This window comes from Camellia sinensis, chromosome 8, assembly GCF_055761805.1.
Source record: "Camellia sinensis isolate YWXY chromosome 8, ASM5576180v1, whole genome shotgun sequence".
Classification (NCBI taxonomy): domain Eukaryota; kingdom Viridiplantae; phylum Streptophyta; class Magnoliopsida; order Ericales; family Theaceae; genus Camellia; species Camellia sinensis.
The window spans coordinates 130,431,049-130,458,162 of NC_138968.1; positions in this window are offsets into that span (position 1 = coordinate 130,431,049).

Genomic DNA, 27,114 nt, shown 5'->3' on the forward strand with positions numbered 1-27,114 from the left:
GGGAAAGTCTTAAATTGTGCTTAACTACCAGAAACGTGGCAGCCTATCTTGGTAACATGTGTCCTTGATGTTAATCTTCATTCCCCAAGAGTAAGAACGGTTTTGATCTTCAAAGGTTAGAGCCTATCTTCATCATCTTGACTTGGTCCATTGAGCTCCAATAGGCTGCCACGTGTCCCTCTAGACTTGAATTTGACTTTATGTTACTTGATTTGAGGAACAGATTCCTTGGTTGTTGCATAGAATCCTCATTTCTTGTTTGTGTATGTTTATCCTCAAGGAACTTAACAATCCAATCTTACCTTGCTTGGAAAACTAACTCCTTGATTATAGTCTATGTTGATCCTTTATATCTTCATAAGCTGCCACGTGTCCATAAAAGAACCTTTGCCTTGATTTTGGAAAAAAAAGGTTCCACCTTTGTAGACTTGCAGTTGATATGAAAATCTTCAAATCCTATAATGTAACGCCCAAACTCTTCAGATGTCATCGATATTGTCCATTTTCGGCCATGCCCGCACAGATTTGTTCTTCTTATTCTAGAACTACTCCAGCCTAAGCACGCTTAACTGGGGGGTTCTAATAGGGATTTCACCATCCAGGAAAAGACCTCGTTGCTTTATAAGGGTTTAAGTTTTTACTTTTATAGCCTAGGAACTCTCCCTCCATTCCCGATGTGGGACACCGGGACCTTACAATCCACCACCCTTAAGGCTGCACGTCTTTGTGCAGTAGCCTGCCAGCTCATAAGTCCGCCCACATGCATTGAGAGATGCCAGGGGCCCACACTCGGTACTCCGGAGATTCGGCTCTGATACCATTTGTAACGCCCCAACCCTTCACATGTCATCGATATTGTTCGCTTTGGGCCATGCCCACACGAATTTATTTTTTCCCAGTGGGTCACCCATCCCAGAACTACTCCAACCTAATCACGCTTAACTGGGGAGTTCTAATAGGGATTTCACCACCAAGGAAAAGGCCTTGATGCTATATAAGGGTCTAGATTTTTACTTTTATAGCCTAAGAACTCTCCCTTCATTTCCGATGTGAAACGCTGGGACCTTACATATAAGTCTCATCACTTATCAACTAGATAAGACACCAAAATAAGAGATAAGCCTAAGAAATAGTAGATAAACCTTAATTATCTCCTCAATCTTAGGTACAATTAAGGACGATCCATCGTATCCAAGCAAATCTAAATTAATACGATTGCTTGGTTAATCAAATTAATTAAAATAAATCAATTTCTGCCGTTATGTTCTTGGTCTTGGTCGCGAGTCCCATAAAGTTTTTGACCTTTTATCTCCCATTGCCAGGTGACATTAATAGCTAAGAAAATTACCCCGTGACAATTTTTGTCAAAAAAGTACAAACACAATGAAATCTTTAATTATCTTATTCCTTTGTCCTATATTCCAGATCTTTTTGTGACTTCATTTTGATAGGATCAAAATTAAGCCATTACAAAATAATAATAATAATAATAATAAATAAATAAAGTGCCTCCTTGGAGTGGATTGTGGCTATGTGCCGGGACAGATCTTGCTAAATTTGGAGACAACAGCAACGCCCCTACGACCACAATGGTCACTTTGTTTGACTCCCCTCCCCAAAAAGAATTAATGGTAAATATTATAAATATTAAAAAAGTAAAATTATAAATTTTTTATGTATTTGTAATTAAGTTTTGAAAGTTTAACTGACAAGTAACTCAAAAAAAAAAAAAAAAAAAGAAGGTGAAGGACAACACAAAATACAACACTGAGCGGTCAGTGACCCCGCTTCTAGAATGATGTGCAAATATCATCGATCATTTCTGGTGAGAAATGATCATTTTGGTAAAAAAAAAGTTATGACACTTCTTAAGTGTGATTCATATTTTAATGTGAAGGGAATATAAGTGAATAAAATATATCATTATGAATACTTCAAATTTTTTGAAACATGTTATAAAAAATATGATTTAGTTGATAATATTAAAATTTAATAGAACTCAATAGCGATTTTGATGAAAAATTAGTACTTATAGGTAGTTTTTCCTAATATTAATAGTGATACATTTAAAGAAGTCAGTTTGTCGGCTCAATAGTCTAGTTTTGGGTTTTTAAACCCATCACGAGTCTCGTTTTGATAATGCGAATCACATATTCTTTTAACTGTTTGTGAAAAATATTATGTGGCTACACTTATAAAATTAATATGAGTTTTTTCAAGAATGATCTAAGAATAATTACTGAAAAGATGAATAACTTAAATTATTAAAATGTGACTCGTAATGGGCCTATAAATCCAATATTGAACTATGGGGATGAGCTAAGTTCAAATTTAAAATGATATGCCGCAGCACACTAGTATCAATAACAAAAAAAAAAAAAAAGAAATAAAAAGATGACTTAGCTAATATGGAATTGACAATATTACTCCTTTTAGGGTCAAATCTAAGCTCTTCTAATTCACAAAAATTAAATGATAACTTACTGATTGAATACTTCAATGTTAGATTACTGTTTCATTAGAATAAGTAAACTTGTCTCAAAAAATAAATACGCAAATGGAAAATTTTAGGGTAACACAAAAAATATTCAGAAAATCATCCTGAGTTTTTTATCTATCATATGCATTTAAGTTTGTTATTGTGGGATTAAATATTGTGTAAATTTTGACCACAAATTTCAAATTCTAGGGCATTTTTATTTATTTTTTTTAGGTTGTAATGCAAATTTTTGTTTTGACCGAATTGTATAACTGATTTGACTGAATCTTTCTATTTTGGGATGCCTTGCGGTGTTGTTTTTCTTTTCCATTCAGTCTCACAGAAAAATTTGACAGTCAAATTTGTCAGTTTGTTTTTTACTTTGGCTTTTGACCGCTAGAGGAAAGATTTGACCGTTAATTTGGATGTGGTACCAAACCAAATATGGTTTTTTATTTTTATTTTTTTAATTTTAACACTCACCCTTGTATTTTGTAATTTTAAAAATATTTTTTTAATATATATATATATATATATATTTACAAATTTTATGTTTAGAAATAATTTTTTATTAATTAGTTATAAAATACTAGAAGAGAAGATACTGTGTGCCATATTAATTTAAAAAATATAAAAAACTATTTTGAAAATGAGAAGTTATGCTCTTTTTTTTCTTTTTTTTCCCATTCAAAATAAATAAATAAAAACTGAAAGTAATGATACATGTATTTTCATATTTATTCACATATCATGGACATTTAAATAGTTGTAAAACGTAATAGGCAAAGGTTACTCTTAAAAAATAAAGGATAATTGCAGCAAACTCTGGGGCTGTTTGGCAATTTGGGTTTGTAGCTTTTTGGGTGAAATAGTCGATAAAAATAAAATAAGTTAAAATAACTAATAAGATATAATGTAATATTTAAATCATAATTATTTTATTTTTTCTCTTACAATCATGAAATCAACTTTATAAAAAAGGCTAACTATCATCTCAAATAATTTTTTTTTTAACCACACTAAAATAGTTAAATAGTAAAAAAAAACTAAGTAAAATATTAAGTTCCCAATCGGTCTACAATTTTTTGTCCGTAAGATAATAATTATTTAAAAAAATCATATTATCCCAATTCATCTATATTATTTTTTGTCTATAAAGACAACAATAATGTCAAAAATCATATTATTTCAATTTATCTGTCCATCACCGTCGCTGGTTGCCGTCAACTTTTCCAGCGTTAGCTTCAGGCTTGGAGACATTTTTTTTTTTTTTAAAATGATGAATTTTTCGGCAGTGGCGATGGGTGGCCATTGATAATAGTTGTGCACTTTATTAGGTCTATTTTAGACCTAATACGATAATATAAATTATTTATATTTTAAAAAATATTAGGTAAAATTTATTTATAAAAAATTATATTAATCTGATATTATTAGCCTTTTCAGTACTCACATTTGTATCTAAAAATATAAATAGTAAGTATAATTTGAAATATAAAACTACATGTAAATGTGATTTGATGAAAGAGTTATTGATATTCAATTAACGTAATTTTTTGCAAGTATATTCTATTCGATATCTTGTAAAATATGAACAATTTAGATTATTGAATTAGGTTTTGAAATAGGCCCAATTGGGTGCACAATAATTGCTGCTGCGTATGGTGCGCAATTGCAACCCCAACTCCATTGTATATGAGAATAGAGACAAAGTAGAAATAGAAAAAAAATACAAAAGATAAAAAAAAATTTAAAATAGTAATTTATACTTTTCATTAATATACTTTCTATAAAACGATTATTAAACTAGCGATATTATATGGAACGAAATATTGGGCAACATATGGAGAAGAAGAATGTTCTTGAGATGAGGATGCTAAGGTAGATGTGTAGCAAGACTAGAAAAAACGGAGTTAGGAATGAGTATATTCGAGAATGAGTAGGAATAATATCGATAGAAGATAAACCGAGAGAGAATAAATTGAGATGGCTTCGTCATATACAACGGAAACTAAGGCAATAGTGAAGAGATGTGATACAGTGACGGTAGATAGTAGTGTTAGGGAAATGGTAGATCTAGATTAACGTAAATTAATGTAGTAAATACAGATATGAATTTTTTTAATTTGACTAACGAAATGACATGAAATAGAATTAAGTAGAGAAGAAAAATTCATACAACCGACCCCATTTAATAAGATTTAAAATTTTGGTTTGATTTGGTTTGATTTGGTTTGGGTTGATATATTATTATTATGAGTATAGTAGATAAGTATCATTAATCTTAGTTTTAGCAAACAAAACAAGCATATATATAGACAGTGACACTACTTGATGATAGGTGTATCTAATAAAGTCTTCAGTTTCAGAGACCTAACCGCCTCTGCAACCTACATGTTTTGAAAATTCTGGATTTTAAAACCTACCCTACTGTCAATTTAACGTTCCAACTTTGGATTGATTGTATGCTTCATTAAATTCAAACCTTAATTGACAAATATTTCTTCGGACTTCTGAAAATTTGTAAAAGTACAAATATTTTAAAAATGTGTCACATATTCATAATTTGAAAATTAATTTCCCATAAAAACATTATACAAGAATAAGATGCAACCATCATTGTTTTTTCCCATAAGATTGGTCTCCTGGTCTTAACATGTAATATCATTGAGATAAATAAATTTAATAGATAGGCATTTGATATATGCATGGAGTTGTCCATTGTATTATGCAGGATTTAAAAAAAAAAAAAGGGACCAATCACCAAGGAGATTATTTGGGTGTAATATATAGAAATAAATCAACTATAAACCCTTTTTAATTATAATTTTTTTTATTTTTTTATTTTTTTGTTTTGAATTGAGCAGGAATATGAGATTATTGCAAAGTAGTTGGGCTTCCTTAAAAACCCCTTCCTCTTAGGGGACTATGATTGTGATTTGATCAGCTCATCTCTTAAATTTTGAACTGATCAAATACTAATTTATTATATTTTGTTTTATAAAATAGATAATTTTAGTTTAAAATTATATTTATCATTCTGTGGGGATATATTTTCTGAGTACCAACACATGGCAAGGTGACGCCGACGTGTCAGCCGAGGTGCCACGTGTCTTGGTCGTTGTGCCGAGGTTATCTCGGCTAGGCCGAGGTTTCCTCCGAAGATATCGGAATCCGAGATAAGCGGATAAGGGGCAAGAGTCCTAGAATGAAGAGGGAACTCAACTTGGATAAGGACAAGAGTCCTAGATTGGGAGAAGACTTCAGTTTGGGTAAAGATAAGACTCTTAGAGAGTTTATCCTAAATCCACTGGGAGTTCCAGATTAGCAGTAATCCTAAGTCCATTAGGGCCAGGCTCCTATTGGGACTAGGATTGGATTGGCTATAAAAAAGAGGCACCCCCATGGGTCTAAGGTATGCTTTTGATACTCAAGCTTGTGAGTTTAGTATTTGATTTATCTTTGAGAGATATACTGACTTGATCGTCGGAGTGCCCCCGGGTGGTCGAAACCACCGCGGGATTCTTATATTTCTGTTGCAGGTCCGTCAGGTGCCATCTATTCTGCCAGTGCTCTCCAGCTGGTTACTAAGCGGGCAGTGTGGTCGGAAAATCACCCACACAATTTGGCGCCGTCTGTGGGAAAGAAAGAAGAATAGATGGCCAATGACGAACAGAATGACTAGATTAGAGACTACGCTCCTGCTGGGAGTGGAAGACCTATTGATCTCGACGTTGAAGGGGACAATAGCAACACAGATACTCGTGACCAGAGTCACGGAGTGAAAGAAGCCGGCCAGGAAGGTGACGCACCAAAGACAACAGATCGAAGCAACGAAGACGACCTCCAGGTATGAAAGGATAGATACCTGCGGAGGAACGAAGACCCTTCTAGAAGGGATGCAAAGACAGGGGGCATGAGCGCTCCCAAGAAGATAACATTCAAGTATAGAAGAGCTCAACCTGAGTGAGCAAATCCCGGATCCCAGATCCCAGAAGACATGATCTCGGCCTAGATTAGTAGGTCCGAGAAAAGAAGAGCTCAACCTGAGTGAGTAGATCCAAGATTCCAGAAGATAAGATCTCAGGACCTGAGTCCGAGAAGAGAAGAGCACAATGAGCAGATCTCAAATCCCAGAAGATAAAAAGGAAACACACAAGATCAGACTAAAGTTGGCCAGAATTGAGAAGTATGCTAGGGCCGAGGAAGACATGCCAGGAACAAAGGCATCGGAACAAGAAAAGAGAAACGGCTCGCCGATGCGAGGCCGAAAATCAAACTCAGGTTGGAGCCAAGTAAGATCAATAGAGAAACCAAGGCCGACAACCTCGGATTGAATTCAACCTCGGCGATAAGGTCGAAGCTACATGATGAGAACCCAAGTGGATTTTAAGTTCACATTGGGGGCAAAGAGAAGAAGAATGCGGTTACCACTTGTTGAAATTTGTAGCAATTTACAAGTTGGTTAAACCAATATGATGCTTAGCCGAAGTTAAGCCGATATGATACTTAACTGAAGTTAAGCCGAGATAATGCTTAACCGAAGTTAAGCCGAAGATGATGTTTAACCGAAGTTAAACCGAGATAATGCTTAACCGAAGTTAAGCCGAGACGATGCTTAACCGAAGTTAAGCCGAGATGATGCTTAATTGAAATTAAGCCGAGATGATTCCTTGTCTCCACTTGTTGAAATTTGTAGCAATTTACAAGTTGGAGTCAAGCTGATTCCTTGTCTCCACTTGTTGAAATTTGTAGCAATTTACAAGTTGGAGTCAAGCTGATTCCTTGTCTTCACTTGTTGAAATTTGTAGCAATTTACAAGTTGGAGTCAAGCTGATTCCTTAATTCACTTGTTGAAATTTGTAGCAATTTACAAGTTGGAATTAAGCTGATTCCTTATCTTCACTTGTTGAAATTTGTAGCAATTTACAAGTTGGAGTTAAGCTGATTCCTTATCTTCACTTGTTGAAATTTGTAGCAATTTACAAGTTGGAGTTAAGCCGAGATTACTGTTTCTCTTCACTTGTTGAAATTTGTAGCAATTTACAAGTCGAAGTGAAGCCGAGGTTATAGTCTGCACACTTGTAGCAATCTACAGGTTGGTTAAACCAGAGAAGATGCTTAACACTTGTTGAAATTTGTAGCAATTTACAAGATAATGTTAAGCCGACATGTGATCATCTGTTGAAATTTGCAGCAATTTACAGGCTGAGGTAAAAGCTAAGTATATTGTTTAAACACTTGTTGAAATTCGTAGCAATTTACAAATAGATTATTGTTTAACACTTGTTATGTTAATCCTTGTTGAAATTTGTAGCAATTTACAAGTAGGCTAGACCGAGATCACCGTTTAAACACTTGTTGAAACTTGAGAAAAAGTTTGCAAAGTTAACATTGAGTAGTATATGTTTCACACTTGTTAGAATTTATGAAAAGTTTGCAGGTCAGTATCTTGCCGAAGTAAAAGTTTTGTAGCTATTATACCCGAGGTATGTAACCCCGAGAAGATTGCACAAAGGAGGCAAAGTATGAAAGGCATGCACAATATTCTAAGTATAGAATCTTGCAAGAGCAGTTAGAAGAAGATCAAAACAGAATTCGTCGTGATTGACACACCTTCACCTTATAACATCATCTTGGGAAGGCGATGGTTGCATGCAATGGGGGCAGTTCCCTCAACGTTGCATCAACTATTGCGGTTCTCCACAGAACATGGGATTGAAAGAGTCAGAGGGGATCAACTGCAGGCGAAGAATTGCTCCATGGCAGCAATGAAAACTACCTGCAACATTCGGGAACCAGGGAAGGCAGAGATTGAAGACGAGGACATGGAGGTCCTAGATGATGTCGGCAAGGAGCCAGTCAAAAAGAGTGAAGAGACACTGAAGAAAATCCTTGTCCGGGAGGGCGACGAAGAGCGCTTCATTCAGAGAAGGAAAGTTGAATTAGACATTGAAGAACAAGGAGGCACATCGGCCATATGCAGAGCTTACATTATCTAAAAAACAAAAAGGTACAAGAGTACAAGCGACAAAAAAAAGGAAAAACTTCAAAAACTGAGATGATGCTTAACCGAAGATAAGCCGAGATGATGTTTAACCGAAGTTAAACTGAGGTGATGTTTAACTGAAGTTAAACTGAGATGATACTTAACCGAAGTTAAACCGAAATGATGTTTAAGGGACAAGAGTGCACAAAGTTAAATGTCGGCAAAAGATTTGCCAGAGTCAAACGACGTTTTGATTAGAACCACTAAGTGCACGCCAAAAGTGGTGACCAGAATTGTGAAAGGAATAAATGCTTCAAGAGACAGCGATTATAATTTGCAAAGGCCAAAGAGAAAGAGGGTCTAAAGGGGGTGAATTAAATACCAGAAGTTGTAATACATCGGCGAAAGAAGAACACATCAGGTCTACAGCACGAGGCCCACTTCCCTAATGTGATCCTAAGTACAACTTGCGTTCACATTAGGGGGCAGGGAGAAGGTGTAGGGGGGAAGGAATGATAATTAAGGAGCAAAGAATGTTAACACTTGTTGAACTTTTTTGAGCAAATTACAAGATGAGTTAACCGAAGATTATGAAGTCTACCACTTGTTGAAATTTGTAGCAATTTACAAGTTTGGTATAGCCGAGATAACACTGAAAGACGTTTTCCGAGATATGATCAACCGAGATGACCAACTAGCTTGTTAAGAGCTGAGAAGGTTGGCAAGTACAAAAATAAAGACCTTAAAGAACTAGGGACTGAAAGCAAGAACGTCGGACTAATCTGCTTCAACGGACGACAATGGCTCAGCCTCGGCAGTCAGTTGGAGGAGCTTCTCTGTCATTACCTCGGCATCAATTTCAAGAAGGAAGTAAAACTACTCGGCATCAGCGGTAGGTTGTGTCTCACCCCCAGAAGACAGTTGGAAAGAACTTCTCACCAGCCTTCTCAGCCACGAGCTCAGCATCAACCACCTGAAGAGTTTGATCAAAGCTCTTCTTAGCGATTGGCACCTCGGAGTTTGAAGGCAAAGATTGAAAGCAAGAATCTGGAAAAAGACACAGAAAACAGAAACAAGAATGTAATTCATAATCAAGAATGGTGATGAGGCTATCAAGAAATCAAGACCAAAAAAAAAAGATTGCACAAGTGTGTCAAGCCAAGAACAGTAGTAGAAATCAACAGATATGTGAACAGTGTGTATTCAAGAAGAAGGTTTAGAAATAACGGGTAAAACAAGCAATGGTGATTAAACAATGAAGCAGAGCTTCTTGGAAAACAACAAGAAATAAAACCAGGAGGAACAGTGGCTTACCAGAAAGAGGGAAGCCGGAATGAGAGACAAAGTTCAAGAATAACGCCAAGTGCACAGGCACTAAGTAAGTATGTGAAGAACAAGAAAGTAATGACCCAGACATGATGCTAGCAACAGAAAGCGGATATGACAAGAACAAGTTCCAGACATTTTAGCAATAAGAAATCAAAAACTTGAAGACAGACGAGAACAGAAAGCCACAGATGGCGAATAAACAGATTCAGAAGAGTTATGAAAGATTGAGCTTAATAGCAAGTAAAGAGTTTATGAACCTACAAAGTGATATGAACGTTGATATGAAAATCGCCGGAGTCAAATAGATGACTGGAAATCGGGAACTCACCAGAGAGTGCGAGTGGAACAGTTGCAAAGCTCTTGGAGTTTACGAATTAATGGAACCAGAACCTCGGCTAGGAGGTGCAATTTCAAGCAGCTTGGAAGGCATAAATCTTGATACTTGACAGAAGTGGACAGCAAAGTCCAGGGAACTTTGAGGTCGGCAAGTTTGATCTCGGACAGAGGGGCATAGATGAACGAACAGTGTAGGTTCCATCACCTCAGAATGCCGAGGTAATAGAACCTAGGGGGCAGTTGTGGGGATATATTTTCTGAGTACCAACACATGGCAAGGTGACGCCGACGTGTCAGCCGAGGTGCCACGTGTCTTGGTCGTTGTGCCGAGGTTATCTCGGCTAGGCCGAGGTTTCCTCCGAAGATATCGGAATCCGAGATAAGCGGATAAGGGGCAAGAGTCCTAGAATGAAGAGGGAACTCAACTTGGATAAGGACAAGAGTCCTAGATTGGGAGAAGACTTCAGTTTGGGTAAAGATAAGACTCTTAGAGAGTTTATCCTAAATCCACTGGGAGTTCCAGATTAGCAGTAATCCTAAGTCCATTAGGGCCAGGCTCCTATTGGGACTAGGATTGGATTGGCTATAAAAAAGAGGCACCCCCATGGGTCTAAGGTATGCTTTGATACTCAAGCTTGTGAGTTTAGTATTTGATTTATCTTTGAGAGATATACTGACTTGATCGTCGGAGTGCCCCCGGGTGGTCGAAACCACCGCGGGATTCTTATATTTCTGTTGCAGATCCGTCAGGTGCCATCTATTCTGCCAGTGCTCTCCAGCTGGTTACTAAGCGGGCAGTGTGGTCGGAAAATCACCCACACACATTCATTTCATAAAATAAAATACGATTAATTAGTATGTCTATCGACGTTTAATCAAATTAATTTTTTACATATATACTATTCTTTTAAAATTTACAAGATGAATGATTAAGATTATCGCCGCGAATTCTATAAAACCAACAAAGGAAAGTTTCGACTTCGAGGGATATAAAAAAAGATGACACATTAAAGGGAGGTGCTTCTAGAATATAGACCAGTTTTATGGATTGGTTGACGTGGATGCTAAAGTGGATTATAAATTGCCTTCCGAGCATCACGCCAAGCTCAACAAATTATTGAACCAAATTACAATCTAAAAATTAATTTTTTATTTTATGTAGCTGTCTTTTTAAATACACTATTCATTAGACTCTAAAATTTAACTCTGTTTTATTTTAATATCCATGATCTCAATGATTAGTACTTAAGAAACTCAGGATAGTGAAGTCAAATCTATAAAAAAAAATAAAAATAATCAATATATTTGATTTTAATTTTTTAAATTTAGTTTTCTAAAAATTAAGTTTTTTATTTTTCTTGTTATTCTATTTTTATTGAATATTTTAAAGGGGAATGCACCAATAAATCCCAAATTAATAACTTATGCACTGTTTAGTCCTAAAAGTTTTCTTATAGACTGAAAGGTCCCATTACAATGTTAACAACATCAGATACAATGTTAATAACATCAGAGTCATGTTACAAACATTGGATTTCAAACATCTAATGTTCATCAAATTTCAATAATGTTTGAAAATATAGGATGAAAAACATCTAATGTTCATCAGATTTCAATAAATTTTGAAATTATAGAATGAAACATCAGATCATTTACATCATTCACATCAAGTTGATGTAAAAATGGGACTAAATGGAGCATAAGAAAACTTTTAGGACTAAATGGTTCAACGTTTCAAAAACTAGGACTTATGGGTAAATTTTCCTATTTTAAAATTTTAAGTAATTTTTTTTTATAATTTTTTTAGATATACCTTACTTAGATATGTCTAAATAGTAAAATATTTTTGAAAAAATATTTTAAAAAATTAATACATATACAAAAAATACGAAAAATGTACTAAATTTTAGTTTTTATTTTATTTATATTTTTGGTATTTAGTGCATTTTTTAAAGATTTTTTTCACAAATATTTTATTTTTTTAGTGCATTTATGTTAGGTATGTCTAAAAATTAAAAAAAAATGCTTAAAATATTTAAAAAAAATTAGTGAAAATAAAAGAATACAAAAAATGAAAAAATAAAATTTTCTGAAAAATAAATTTTGAAAATTGCAACCAAATAGAGTGAATAATACTAAACTATTGCATACAAATTTGTTGAGTTACTGAAGAAAATATAAATAATAGATAGTCATAGAATTAAGGGAGATTTATTAGAAAATTATTTTTCAAGTGTTTGTATCCCAATTAGTCCATAAGATATTCTTGTATTTTAATAAGTCTTATTATTTTAACATTTGATCTACCAAATCCTAAATCTCATATATAAAGTATTTTATGGACATTTCTACCATTACAAATATTTTTTGAACAATTAGCAATTTGGTAATGTGAACATTCATATTTTACAATTTGAATATTCATATTGACGTGTAAATGTTCACATTGACAGTATGAACATTCACATTGACATGTTAACATTCACATTAATGGTGTGAACATTCACATTGACAGTATGAACATTCACATCACGGAACATTTACACAGTAAATGTGAATATTATTAGGAATATTTTGGTAACTATGCCACTCATAGAACTTATTGGAATATAAAAAAATAATGTCGACTAAATGAAAGATAAATAGGTGAAAAGAGATGTATGAAAAAAGTACTCATAGAATTAATTTGTTGAGACTAGTAGAATAATGTTTTTATAGTTTACTTGGTAACTCTTAATTTTAGCTTAAAAGTTGAAAAATAATTAAAAAAGCCAATAAGACAACAAATTATACAAAAAAAAAAATTAAAAATTCTCTTTTCTCTCTACTCTTTGTATATATTTTTGTAAAAAGTTACAAAATTATTCCAAACTTATTAATTTTTTTATCTCATATTTTAACTGAAAAACAAAATATTATTAAAATAATATGTTTCTAAACGGAACTTAGTAAAAAAACTTATTTATTGTGGCTAATGTGGATGTTTAAAAAAAACCTCTCATAAAAGGAAACTTGAGGGGAGAAAAAATACTCAGAAAAGTAAAAATTCAAATTGAAATTTTTTTTTGTTGTATTTGCATATGAGTTTTTGCCATCTATCTGCTTTTGAACATCCAGGGAAGATCACCACCTTGAATCTTAATATTTAAGGATTTTTACAATCAAAAGAACAAAAGAACCAAGAACTTGGTAGGAACAAACACCCAGTCGAACTCGGAATCCTACCAAAAAGTGTAAACTTTGAAGAAAAATTTTACCAAAATCATCTTTTCCAAAAGCATATAGATTAATGGGTAATGACGTACAAATAAAATTTATATTGACGTAGTTTAGCTATAGCCATTCATAGAAAATTAGAAGGAAAATAATTTAGAAGTAAAATTTTTGTACAAACAATCTCACAAGAATAATGTGATAATAATATTTTAAAAATTGTAAACTATTTTAATGGGTCTTTCGAATTGAAATAAATGGACACACATATCACCTCATTTTGTATGATTTTTTTATACTAATTTGTTTTTTGTTTATATATCATCACTTAAATAAAAAAGTCCACCATTATGAATTCAATTGTATAAATGTTATTGTCATATTATTCTATATGACTTTTTTGTCTAAATTTTTTTTATGTTTGACCTTAAAAACAGCATATCCATAATGATAATATTATAAAATTTTGTAACTTAAATCATAAAATAGTATAACAAAAAAAAAATTTTTACCACAAAAAATATGCAACTTTCAAATGGGGTGCATTCATAATTTTACCACAAATAAAAAAAAAAAAACACATTACAAACATTTGTAAATTTTAGGGACACTTACCAATCAGTCTATAGGTTGACTAACAAATTTATTACTATAAATCTATTCATAAAAATAAGAGTGGCTTGATAAAATTTATCAATAGGCCACGACCTTTGCCGCGCTGTCGGCGAAGGCAATCGTGCTACTGCCACCATTGCGGGCCGCCACTCGACACATCCCATGCTTGTCTGTAGAGTTTTAATGCCATGAGCCAAGCAACGACATATGCCTAGCGTGCACCCAGGCATGGGCGTGACCTGTGGCCTAGCTTGCTAGCTGTAGCTTAACTTTCCGTGCCCCTTTTCGGAAGACGAATAAGCCCTACAGTATCGGACTCCTCCGGTTCTGAATCTGATCTCACAAGTGCAATGTGAAATAGATAAACACCAAAGAGTCCAAATCCGGCAAATCTTTTGGAAAATCGATTTTGAATCAAATTGATAAAAATGGACTGCTTTGCCAGATACAGAGTCGTCACCAAAATATTTTTAGGAAATCTAAAAATCCTATGACTCGTGCCAAAGGTCACATGTCCGTCATCACCAAGATTGTCTCGGCTCGGGAACTTGGGTACGAGAGGGAAAGGTCATTAATTGAGCACCCCTACTCGCCTGATCAAAAGATCGGCCTTTATTAATCATGATGTGAATCTTATTTACATTATATGCTCTTGTTCCGATTTTATTATGCAAACTTACTATGTGATGTGCACACAAGTATAGACTATTTTGTAAAAATTAGAATATTTGATTTCATATTTGTTTTTAAAAATTGTTTTGAATATGTACCACTTGAAAAAGTGATCGCATAAAAACATTACTCAAACTATTCCAATTCAAGCAGTTAGCCTTCAATCACAGGCATTCAAGCAATTTATATCGATTAAGCATTTAGCCTCATGGCAAGCATGCTAAACATGGAAACACTAACATACAATGCAATATGCTAAAACAAAAAAAAAGCTCACCGAGTATTCCAAGGCAAGCCGAAAAGATAAAAGTGTTAGAAAAATGCATGATCCTAACTATGCAATGTGACTAATGCAACGCATGCGATATGCAATTACTAGGCTCGGCTACTAATATGGCATATGAATCCATTTGATAGCATGCAGTCTAAGGACCTTTTTCAAAGAAGTATTTAAACGACAATGCAAGTTAAAATGATGTGTCGAGCCTAATGCATGCAATACGAGTGGATGCAAGGCATGAGAGATGCTAAACAAAACATGATGCCCTAAACTAACATCATAAGCAGTTAAATAAAAGGGAGAAAGACATGAGGTTGGAAGACATACACATTATTACAACTGTGCCCTCGCGCAGGAGGATCCAAATAAACTAACTAGCTAAGCTAATTAAGTAGCTATTACAAAATGAATTAATTAACTATTACAAACCGAATAAACTAACTATCCTAGCTAGTTATTACAAAACCAATAATTAATTAACTATTCTATGGAACTAACTAATTAATTAAAAATTAGAATTAACTAATTAATCACAACATGAATACAACATGACAAATAAGAAACTAAGCTAACTAATCTAACTACTCTGCCTTGGGAAACAAGGAATGCTCATGCATGCGCGGATTTCCACCCGAAAAAGCCACTGTTCTGCTGCCAGATGCCTCTGTTACACAGTAGAACACTTGCACTATTTTTTACCTCAAAACCAACTCTACTTTGCTTCAAAAGTAAACTGCTGGAAGTTTGCACTGGTGGCTGGCAGATGGCCTGCCGTCTACTGATGATGATGATTGGATTGTCCTGCTGCAACAGAGAGCAAACATAGTAGGGACAAGGTATTCTGAAGGGTTTGTTTGCAAAATTTACCCCTCTTTATCATTTGAACAGGAGTGGTAAAACTTGATTCGCAAACCATCAATCTATGCAATTTCATTGCATGATGGCTTAGGAACCAAAGTGTGCAAGTTCAATAAATGCAACAAAACAAGACTCTCAAAACCGCCTCCCTATCATAAATGATCAAGGGAAGTAGTTGACAATGAATCTTGAACCGTTTTCATCACTAATGAGTATGAAACGACTCAAGATTTAAGGGTTCAATTAACATTCGATTGAACTCAAAACCAAATTATTATCTTGCACCTTTTTTATTCACCAATTTTATTACTCCATTTTAATTACGTCTCAATTCTTTAATCAATTAAGTCCACAAGTGAATTTAAGTCCTCTAATAGAAAGATGGCTTAAACCAAGTATTGCTTTGGGCATGAAAGAGACATCATACCGTTGGTAATGAACCCCAAAAGGGATTAAACCATTAAGCATGACACCTCAGTCTCATGCTTAAACAAACAAATAATTTGAAACCACTTTCAAAGCAAAGAAAAAGCCAAGAAAGGAGGGATGTTGCAGAGGTAATTAAAGGTGAGAACAAATAAGAAAAACACTAAATAAATGTAATCAATTTAAATAAGGTGGTGTCTAAGGCCTAAAACACCAAACTTATGAGGACAATTACACTACAAGCATGCAATATAAGGCTCAAATGCAATGAACACTTACAAAAGTTCTAAAATAGTGCTAAATAAGTCCTAAAAAATGCTGGAATTAAGACAAAAATAGCTACAATAATAAGCTAAAACATAGAGCTATGTAAGCTAGTGAAGAAGACATAAGGAGAGGAGGCTAACCCCTATAATTTTGGACTTCAAAAAGTGTTTTTAGCCACTGAAATAACTCTGAAATTTAGTATTTAAAAGCTCAAAAAAAGTGACAACAAGGTAGGAAACACAACGGTAAAAAAGGCCTTGGAAACTAGGTACAAAGAATTGGTGAGCCACCCCTCCACCCTTATTGGCCTTAAACCGTAAGTTTCATCCAAAAATTTCAGAGTTTAGACAGTCCAAAAACAGTACAAAAATGTGTTGGAATGAAGACAAAAGTAGCTAAAATAATAAGCTAAAACATAGAGCAATTTAAACTAGTAAACAAGCCAAAGGAGGGGTGGCTAACCCCTCAATTTTTGGGACTTCAAAACCACTTTTTAGCCTTTGAAAACCTCTGAAAATCAGTGGTAAAAAGCTCAAAAAAAGTTGATGAAGAGATGGGAAACACAAGTGTAAAGGCTTAGAGAACAAGGTTCAAAGAAGGGTGATTAACCCCTCTACCTTTAATAGCCTTAAACCACAAGCTTCAGCCCATAAAAATAGTTGAAAAATAGTTCAACATCAACAAGAAAAGATAGAAAAGAAGTAGTGCAAAGGAGCTAGTAGTTATATCACTCGAAGATGAATAACAATTTTGTACACAAACCAACAAGTTCTCATGCTCAGGGGCTAAAATTTGGACTCAATAATCTCAGTAAGGAGAGCTCTAATATTGGTTTAGAAAGTGTTTGGGTAAGGTGTGTGTGTTGCAAGATAGAGATGGAGAGAGAATTACAAGAATTGAAACTTTTGGAATTTTTTTCAACCTTAAACCTTGAAGGAAGGCCTGGTATATATAGAAAAATAGCTCCTCAGGTCGAAATATCATGCATGGAATAGTTGGAGCTTTTGGGGGACAGTTGGCCCAAAATATCTGTGTTTTTCACCAGTGGATGGTAGGCCAGAAATGTGAATTGCCGGCCACAGAAAATCTGCTTCCAGGCCCGACTTGAAATGTGTATATCCCCTTCATCTGGACTTGGTTTTAGGTCATTGTTGAGTCTAAATTGAAGCTCCAGAAGTCTACTTTCCAAATGGTGGCAGCCTCACATCTAAATTCTAAGTTTGCAAAGAGATATGCCTATTTTAGTGAAGGTTGCTCATTTCTATCTTAATCAGATTGATGCCTAACTTCAAATGGCCATATCTCCCTCATCCAGACTCGGCTTTAGGAGATTTTTGAGTCTAAATTGAAGCCCCAGAAGTCTAATTTCCAATGGTGGTGGCCTCATAACTAAAATCTAAGTGTACAAAGAGATAGAATTGATTTATTAAAGGCTGCTTAGTTCTCTCTTGACGGTTTGATACCCAACTTCTTCCCCAACTAGTTTTTTTCCCTCTTCTCCAATTTTCTTCAACTCCAAACCTATAAATAAGAGGTTTTAAAGTTTTTTCCAAAGAGTTCACCTCTCTTCCATTTATTTCCACTTTTTTGTTACTTAGTTTACCGAAAAGTGCAACATTTAACGAAATGCGAGCCTCGGAACATCGTAGAAACATTCGGAAAAGTATTTTGAAAGAGATGGTTTTAAGGTCTAAAATAGTTTTGGTCAAAAATGGGGTGTAAGGTTGGGATTTAGAAGCTCTTCTTGCTGAAGAAATTGAACGTTTGTATAGCGTATCTTTCATCATTGAGTGATTAATCTAGGGCGTCCAAGTCTTAAGGGCGGTAAAAAATGGAGTGTCTATAGTTGCCCCTTTGACAGAGCTCGAATTCATGAAGTGACATGAGTGAATGTCAAAGCCTGAAGACGACCCATTTTGACAAGGCCGTAAGACTTGGGCAAACAAGCAAAATGCAGATGCAGTTGGTTGAACCCAAAGGTTGCCTACGTATCCCGTTGCAGGGAATCAAACCAGCGTAGTTCAGGGACATGATGCAAAATGATACACAATGTAATGCAATAATACAAATGATATGTAGTGCGATGCAATAATATAATCAAACCACAAGCAGTGCTTACCACACAAATATCATAAAGGGACGGAGATACAAATCAAACTACGTTTTATATAGAAAAGTAGTGGGCACAGCCAAACGACGTCTAACATAGGCTAAGTGCCTACATCCTCAATACTAGCCTCAACGCAGCATGGATGCTTACATATAACAGAACCATGTTTCAACGTGAAAGGGGTGCAAGCATATGCAAAACTATATTTTTCGTAGAAAGAGAAAGAATACAAGTAATTGGATGGTATGATATAAGTGAGGAATGATCTATTGGGGAAAGATAATGATCATAAATGTTGAATGCAACAAGATAAAGTACGATGCAATAGATGTAATGAATAAGAGGCGTAAGCTGAACCACATCTTACCTAGAAAAGGCATGGGCACAGAACAGATCATGTTTAACACAAAAAAAGTGTTGGCACCCTCAATATTGGCCTTAGCGTAGCATGGGTACTTACACATGATAGGACCATGTTTTAATGAGGGAAAGGTATGGGCACATGCTGAACTAAGCTTAACATGGAAATGATGCATGATGTAATGGATGTAATGGACAATATAGTAAATGAATAGAGGTGACATACTCCAACCATGCTAGAATCGTGAAAGGAGGACGAACAAATCCCAAACATGCTGAAATCGTGTGAGGAAGGGAACACTCTAACCACGTTGAAATCATGAGAAGAGGTCCTAAGAAAACCACTCAGGGGCGCGTTCCACGCGTCCTAAGATAAATTCCAAACACGCTGCAATTGTGTGAGGAAAAGAACACTCCAACCACGCAGAAATCGTGAGAAGAGGTCCTAAGAAAACCGCTTAGGGTCGCGTTCCACGCATCTTGAGATAAATTCCAAATACGTTGAAATCGTGAGAGGAAAAGAACACTCAAACCATGCTGAAATCGTGAGAAAAGGTCCTAAGAAAACCGCTCAGGGTCGCGTTCCATGCGTCTTGAGATAAATTCCAAACATGTTGAAATCGGGAGAGGAAAAGAACACTCAAACCACACTGAAATCATGAGAAGAGGTCTTAAGAAAACCGCTTAGGGTCGTGTTCCATGCATCCTGAGATAAATTCCAAACACGCTGAAATCGTGTGAGGAAAGAAACACTCCAACCACGCTGAAATCGTGAGAAGAGGCCTTGAGAAAACCGTTCAGGGTCACGTTCCACGCGTCTTGAGATAAATTCCAAACACGCTGAAATCGTGTGAGGAAAAGAACGCTCCAACCACGTTGAAATCGTGAGAAGAGGTCCTAAGAAAAGCCCTGAGGGTACAATGATCCTAAACGCTGCTCAGTGTAAAAGGATAAATGATACAAGATAACCCAAGATGCAAATAAATGCAATAAGTGCGAGGATATAATACATGCTACAAGCAATGTAGTGCGTGATGTTTAGGAAATGTAATAAACAAGCAAAGCAGGGCTTTAGAAAGCACCTTATAGGGCGAGTGGCGATGAATCGCTATATTCTAACAGGGATCTCCCTCTTGTGTTCTTCGAACTCTTACCTTCAACTCACAGTTCAAAAGCCTTCAAATGCTGACAAGGGGTAACTTCTGCATGTAGAAACCATGGATGTCGTTTTTCTTCCTGATCATATTCACAACTTTCCCTATTCTCTAATGGGGCGACAGACTAGATTGGTTTAGTATCCAGAATTGAGGCACACACATGCTATCTCAATCTGTGGGGCTGCCATACAGATTTCAAGTCTGGGATACACCCCTGGGTATTTAAACCAGACTTTAGTCTTGAAAATTCCAAACCTTTGTGTTCTTGGCATCGCCATTCGAACTCTAGTTTCCACCATCGCAGTTGGTCTCTTAGAAACTTATTGCAAACACAGCCAAGATGCCTCTGATAGGGAATGGTGTTCGGGGATAGCATTTTGATTGCCATTCTGGCTTAAAGTAGGTTTGAGCTTGAGCTTGAGGTAGAGGTACACTCATACTCCAGAGAAAAGACAAGGCCTGAGAAGGTGCATCCGGAATGCAATCTCGGAATTTTCTGAAGTTGAAATACGCTAAGATACTCCAAATTTTCTCTCTTTTCTTTTTTGCTTTCACAGTTTGGAACTTATGTAGCTTCAGATAGGTCTTTATTCTATTGTTCTCCCTTTTGATCAAGGGTGGACCCTGCAGTTTATAAAAGAAGGAATTCTATTTTGTACATCGTGTTGGGAACGACATAACACTCTGAGCACGAAACGATTTATTTTTGAAATTAAAACCAAGAATGAATTCTTAATCGGGTATTGAGCCTACGACTGACCACAGTCAAAACAACTCAACAAAGGAAAACAACCTAAACACAAATATTTACACTCACAACGACTTAAAACAAGAATCGAGACAAACAAAAACAACAAACATAACACTCAGATATGTTCCAATGACGAGAGACCTCTCGGTTCATGGGGAGCCTGCTTCTCCAGGTATTGTTTTCCACTATTTCTTATTTGTGATTCTCGTATCACTTTGGCACTCAATCTCTATTTTCTCTGAAAATCCCTTTCCTTACTTTTTCTCTCAACGCATATCTCTCTATTCTTTAATCTCTCTGATTTTTTTATCCCTTCCCAAGTGTGGTTAATGAATAAGCTGAAAGTTGTGGACCCTATGAGGGAAGTTAGATATCTTGCTCTATTTCCAGTTCGTGCTTCGCACTTGGTTCGATACCTTGCTACTTGGAGGATGAGAAAGCCTTCGGCCACTGCTGCTAGCTTCAGCTGTGCCCTTTCTGGCGAGTACGTTGATATCAGGGAAAAGACAGAACACCTGACTTGACTATGCCCCCAGTTCATCATTTTGACCATTTTTTTTTTATTTTTTTGACTTTCTGTTAAAATAATTTTGACTAACATAAGAGTTAGACTAACATGCTTGTTCGACTTTCTACTTTGAAATCATGTAAGTCAGGTTGTGAGCACTGAAATTTTTTTTTTTTTGGGTCCAAGAAATGGTCCAATTTTGAAAAAAAAAATGGAATAATTTTCGGGAAAAGTAGTCAACTTCATTAAAAATTCTCAAAAATTATTTTTGCAAATGGCCACTGCTCAACCAACGTAGAATTAACTCCTATGACGCGCAACCTCAGATTTGAACTTGATTTGTCTTGTAGCTGAATCTTTTGGGTTTTAGCCTAGCGAGCCTTTCAAGGATAGAAAAGTTTAACTTATCCATGTTGATTGGCTGTAGGATCTCTAAGCCATCTGGATCTATGAGAATAGTTGTTGTTCCTGACTAATAAGTCTTGAGGATGTAGGAGCCCATCCAATTGGGTCTGAATTTGCCCCTAGTATTGTGTATAGGAACTCAATTGTCCTTTCAGTAAAAATTTTCTTTTCTCAGATTTTGAAATTTGGCTTTCTTGCCGATCTCCATTGGTTTGGGAAGTGCCCATTTTTGAATCTTCAAGCATATCTGACCTTTTTTTGCCCTTAGTTCAAGGGTTGCTTCTCATCCAGCTATGCAAGCTTCCTTTGATGACATACGACCTTATTGCCCCTAATTCAAGGGCTGCTTTAAATACAGCCATGCAAGCCTCATATTGTGGTTAATCTTTGAACATTCTAAAAGGTTCAAGGTTTGGAAGAAAAGGGGTCGAGTCTTGAGGCTGAGAGTGATCCTATGCTGTACAATCTCAAGATCAATTCCAGGCATGTCTTCGTAGGACCACACAAAACATTTTTGAAATATTTTAATAAAGCGACTAGTCGTTCATGCTCTTCTGAAGACAATATAGAACCAATCTGGATCAAGCTAGGATCCTTCTCAGTACTCACATTAACACACATGATTTCACTCATCAAGGGCTTAGCAGGCCTCTTTTTTTCTCAGTTGATCAAATTTTTACAAATCCCGAAGAATTCCTTCCTCTTTGTTTTCATCACAGTTTTGGAAACAGTTTTGAAAAACTTTGGTCAATGCAATGATTTAAAGGCACAGAGAAGTAAGTGGAAAAGTACTGTCATTTCATTCAGATCTTCTGGCATAACTGGCTCAATGGTAGAAATAGACTCAAAGAATGAAAAAGACAAACAAAACAAGACAGTGATGTGATGTCCGAGTTAACACGCCCGAAATCACCTGACTCTAACACAACAAGACTGACTTAAAACAACAAGACTGATTCAATATCCAAGTCTGAAAGTAAAATAAATAGCATTTTCAAAGTGCTAAAAAGTGCTTGCCATCCACCACATTTGGAGTAAAATGAGCGCCATCAGTAGGTGGTTCCTCTACGATCACAGTCACATTATTCCCCTAAGTTCATTGATCCAGTGGCGATAGACTTTGTAAGACTTGGTGGAGTGATGACCTTATTGTCAATCAGATCTTGAACTTCATGGCGAAGATGAAAACAATCGTCAGTGTCATGGCCGGTTTGTTGATGGAAGGCACAGTACTTGGTAGCATTAAACTTGGATGAAAGTGGATTAGAGAGAGACCGAGGGTCAAGGGGTTTGAGATGGCCTTGTCCTATGAGGATTTGGAGAGTTTTGGACAAGGTCATGTAAAGGGGATTGAAGGTACGGTTTCCAGTCCTGCCAGGGTTGACAGAGGAGTTGGCAGGTGTTGATTAGGTTTGATGACCTCTTATAAGTGTAGGATTGGAGCTGAAATGGGTGTTTCTGGTACAGCAGCCCTTTTTATGGTTTATTCCTGGATTCAAAATGCTTCTAACCTTAGCGGTAAAAGTGTCATCTACAGTCTTTGCAACAACTGTAAGCACTTGCTATTTGTTCTGCCCTTTGACCTTCAATGCCTTAATAGCCCACTGAAGCTGTTCATAAGGATCAATACTTGCCCCAGCCTTGTACTTGCCTTTTGCCTCCACTTTGCCAAGGGATTGGATCGCTATATCGGAGTAAAGCCAGTTGTTGTCGACAAGTCATCACACAGACTTGAGATAGCTTCTGGTTGGCCATATTCAATTGCAACTCGCCCTAAGATTGGGGAGCCTTTGGCATGAAATTTCTGGCATGTGATGTGGTCGACGATGAAGCCAAAATTCCAAAGGCTAAATCTGCCACTGTTCTTTGTAAATCTCCAATCATGCTCATTAGCTTAGAAGTAATGGGTTCATGGGTTTGAGATGATTGGGGTTCAAGTGCATTCATCATACACACTAATGCTTTCTGGAATGAACACCTCAAGCTTGGGCAAATGGGCCGGGGTGATGTATATGTTGGGGTTGTAGATGAAAGGCAGTGTATGGATTAGGTTGAGGTGTGAAGACAATGGGTTAGTAATGGCCTGAGGTCCTTTTGGTGGAGCTATGATTTATTCGTCAATAAGATCCTGAATCTTATGACGGAGACGGATGTAACGGTTTGTATCATGACCGTGCTATTGATGATATGCACAGTATTTAGTGTGGTAATGTCTTGGTGGAAGAGAATTTGAGAGGGGTCGGGGTTCTAGGAGCTCTAGATACCCTTTTTTTAGCAGCATTTTCAAGGCTTGAGAGAGACTCATGTAAAGAGAATGGAAATTTCGAGCTTAGGGTCGAGTTGAAGTGGTGGGTTTTTGGCTATTGATGGGAGTGGTGATAGTGTTTACTTCTGAGCATTTTATAGTTGTGCTACCATTAGAACTGCAAACAACATTTCTCTTTATAGGTTCATTACCTTCCACAATGATCCCTTGCTTGATGGCATCTTCGATTTGAACCCCAATTTCATGGAGGTCCTTAAAGTTGAATAATGGGAGGACTATCATTTTCTGCAATAGCCTTTTGTGCAGATTTCAAACAATTATATGAACTTGCTCTTTCTCTGGAGGTCTACTTGCCATCATAGCCACCTTTTTCCTCCATCAAATAACAAACTCAGAAAAGCCCTCCTTCAGTTCCTGACGCGTTGTCTCAAGATCACGAGTTGTGACCTCGATCTACGTGTTGTAAGAATATTGGGCAACGAAGGATTCGGCCAAATCCTGCCAGCTTTGTTTCACAGAGACCTCCAATTTAGCATACCAGATGGCAACTATTCTAGACATGGTTTAGCTGAATAGTGACAACTTCTGTACTCGGGGCAAACCCATTGGTCGTAGGATATCAAAAAACAGACACAAATGCACCATTAGATCTCCAAAGCCATCGAAGCGGTTAATATACGGCATCTTGAACCGCTCTGGTAAGGTAACTGCCAATTTAGTGTGCCTATCCTTTATGTCTGGAATAGAGTTGACCCCTTGTGCCTTTTTGAACAGCTTTTTCAGCTTGTTGATTTTGAGCGCGGTTGGATAAACCTCGAATTCGAACGGTGCCTCGATTTGATAGACCGGGGCTCTGCATGTTTGTGCTGGGATGGGTTCTGCTTGGACTGGGAAAAGCAAAACACCCTCGGTTTGTGGATCTTGAGCAGTGGCAGCATTAGCTGTGGTACTGGGCACATGGATAGCCGCGGTGGATACATGTGATGCAGAGGCCGTTGCTGGTTGCAGTTGTTGTTGTTGTAGGCTAGTTATAACCTCAGCCTGACGGGTCGCATCATATTGAAGGGAGTCAACTGTTTGCTGCAGATGGAGTAATAATTCCTCCAAATTTGTCAGAGGCTGAGCAATGATAGGGGTAGATGCCCGGGAATGAGCTAAACAAAGGTAATCTAACTAGTAAATGTCGGAACAGTGGAACTGGTGAACCCTGTTTGGCCCTCCTTTGTCTCGCCACTGGCGAAAGTGAAGCAAACACTGGCTACCTCTGAGCTAAATTTCCGACCTGACAAAGTCTATCGACACGAGTCTAAAGTACCTGGGGAATATTAAAGCCTTTTGAAGCTATGGTTCCAGGCCTACCTGGCAAAAGAGAAAACATGCAGCACCTCAGCCCAATTTCACTAGAATATATATGATCACAGCTGAATGAATGTACTTCCCGTTGCATTCTGCCCTAAAATAGATACCAACTTCGCAACTGATATGCACATTCCTGTACAGTTTCACTGTAAAGTACATACTAGTTAAAGAGAGCCAAAACATCCCTATGAGGGGGTAGGATTACCTTGTCCTAGTTTCGTCAGGAACTAGGGTTCACTATTCAAATAAAGTGGTTTCACGCAATTCTGTATTCGGGTAAGCATTCTGTCCTAGTTTAGAACAGTCTCTATGGCTTTTTGATATGCAACTTGGCCGAATGGTCAAAAGGGTATCTTAGCAAGACTACCTAATATATCTCTCACACCAAACACCGATAAGTGAAAGGAGGATTAAACGGTACAGCGGTAGTCCAGATTCGAGGGTTGTGTTCCTATTATGGCAGAGCCCATGACCGGTTAGCCTTTTGGCAAGCTTTTGGGCAAGCCTCCGGCAAACCGTCCAGGAATAGAACATAGCAAACACAGTGACTTAAGCGCACCAATGCAAATGCAAATGCAAATGCAAAGAATATATAAGTGTATATAAAATTTCACATTATGAAGTTTGAGTCAAATTCTCTAATTTCCCCAGTAGAGTCGCCAGAAACTGTAGCTCGACTTTTTGTGCTCCCTTTCGGAAGACGAATAAGCCCTACCGTATCAGACTCCTGCGGTATCTAATCTCACAAGTGCAATATGAAATAGATAAACATCAAAGAGTCCCAATCCGGTAAATCTTTTAGAAAATTGATTTTGAATCAAATTGCCAAAAATGAATTATTTTGCCAGATACAAAGTAGCCACCTAAATATTTTTGAAAAATCTAGGAAACCTATGACTCGTGCTAAAGGCCACGTGTCCGTCATTACCAAGATTGTTTCGACTCGGGAACTTAGGTATGAGAGGGGAAGGTCATGAATTGAGCATCCCCACTCGCCCGATCAAAAGATCGGCCTCTACTAATTATAATGTGAATCTTATTTACATTATATATTCTTGTTCCGATTTTATTAGGCTAACTTACTATGTGATGCACACACAAGTATAGACTATTTCCTAAAAGTTGGAACATTTGATTTCATGTTTGTTTTTGAAAATTATTTTGAATATGTACCACTTGAAAAAGTGATCGCGTAAAAACATTACTCAAATTATTTTAATTCAAGCAATTAGCCTTCATCCACAAGCATTCAAGCAATTTATATCGATTAAGCATTTAGCCTCATGGCAAGCATGCTAAACATGGAACACTAACATACAATGCAATATGCTAAAACAAAGAAAAGCTCACCTAGTATTCCAAGGCAAGCCGAAAAGATAAAAGTGTTAGAAAAATGCATGATCCTAACTATGCAATGTGACTAATGCAACGCATGCGATATGCAATTACTAGGCTCAGCTACTAATATGACATATGAATCTATTTGATAGCATGCGGTCTAAACACCTTTTTCAAAGAAGTATTTAAACGACAATGCAAGTTAGAAAGAAGTGCTGAGCCCAATGCATGCAATACAAGTGGATACAAGGCATGAGAGATGCTAAACAAACATGATGCCCTAAACTAACCATCATAAGCAGTTAAATAAAAGGGAGAAAGACGTGGGGTTGGAAGGCATACACATTATTACAAATGTGCCCTTGCGCAAGAGGGTCCAAATAAACTAACTAGCTC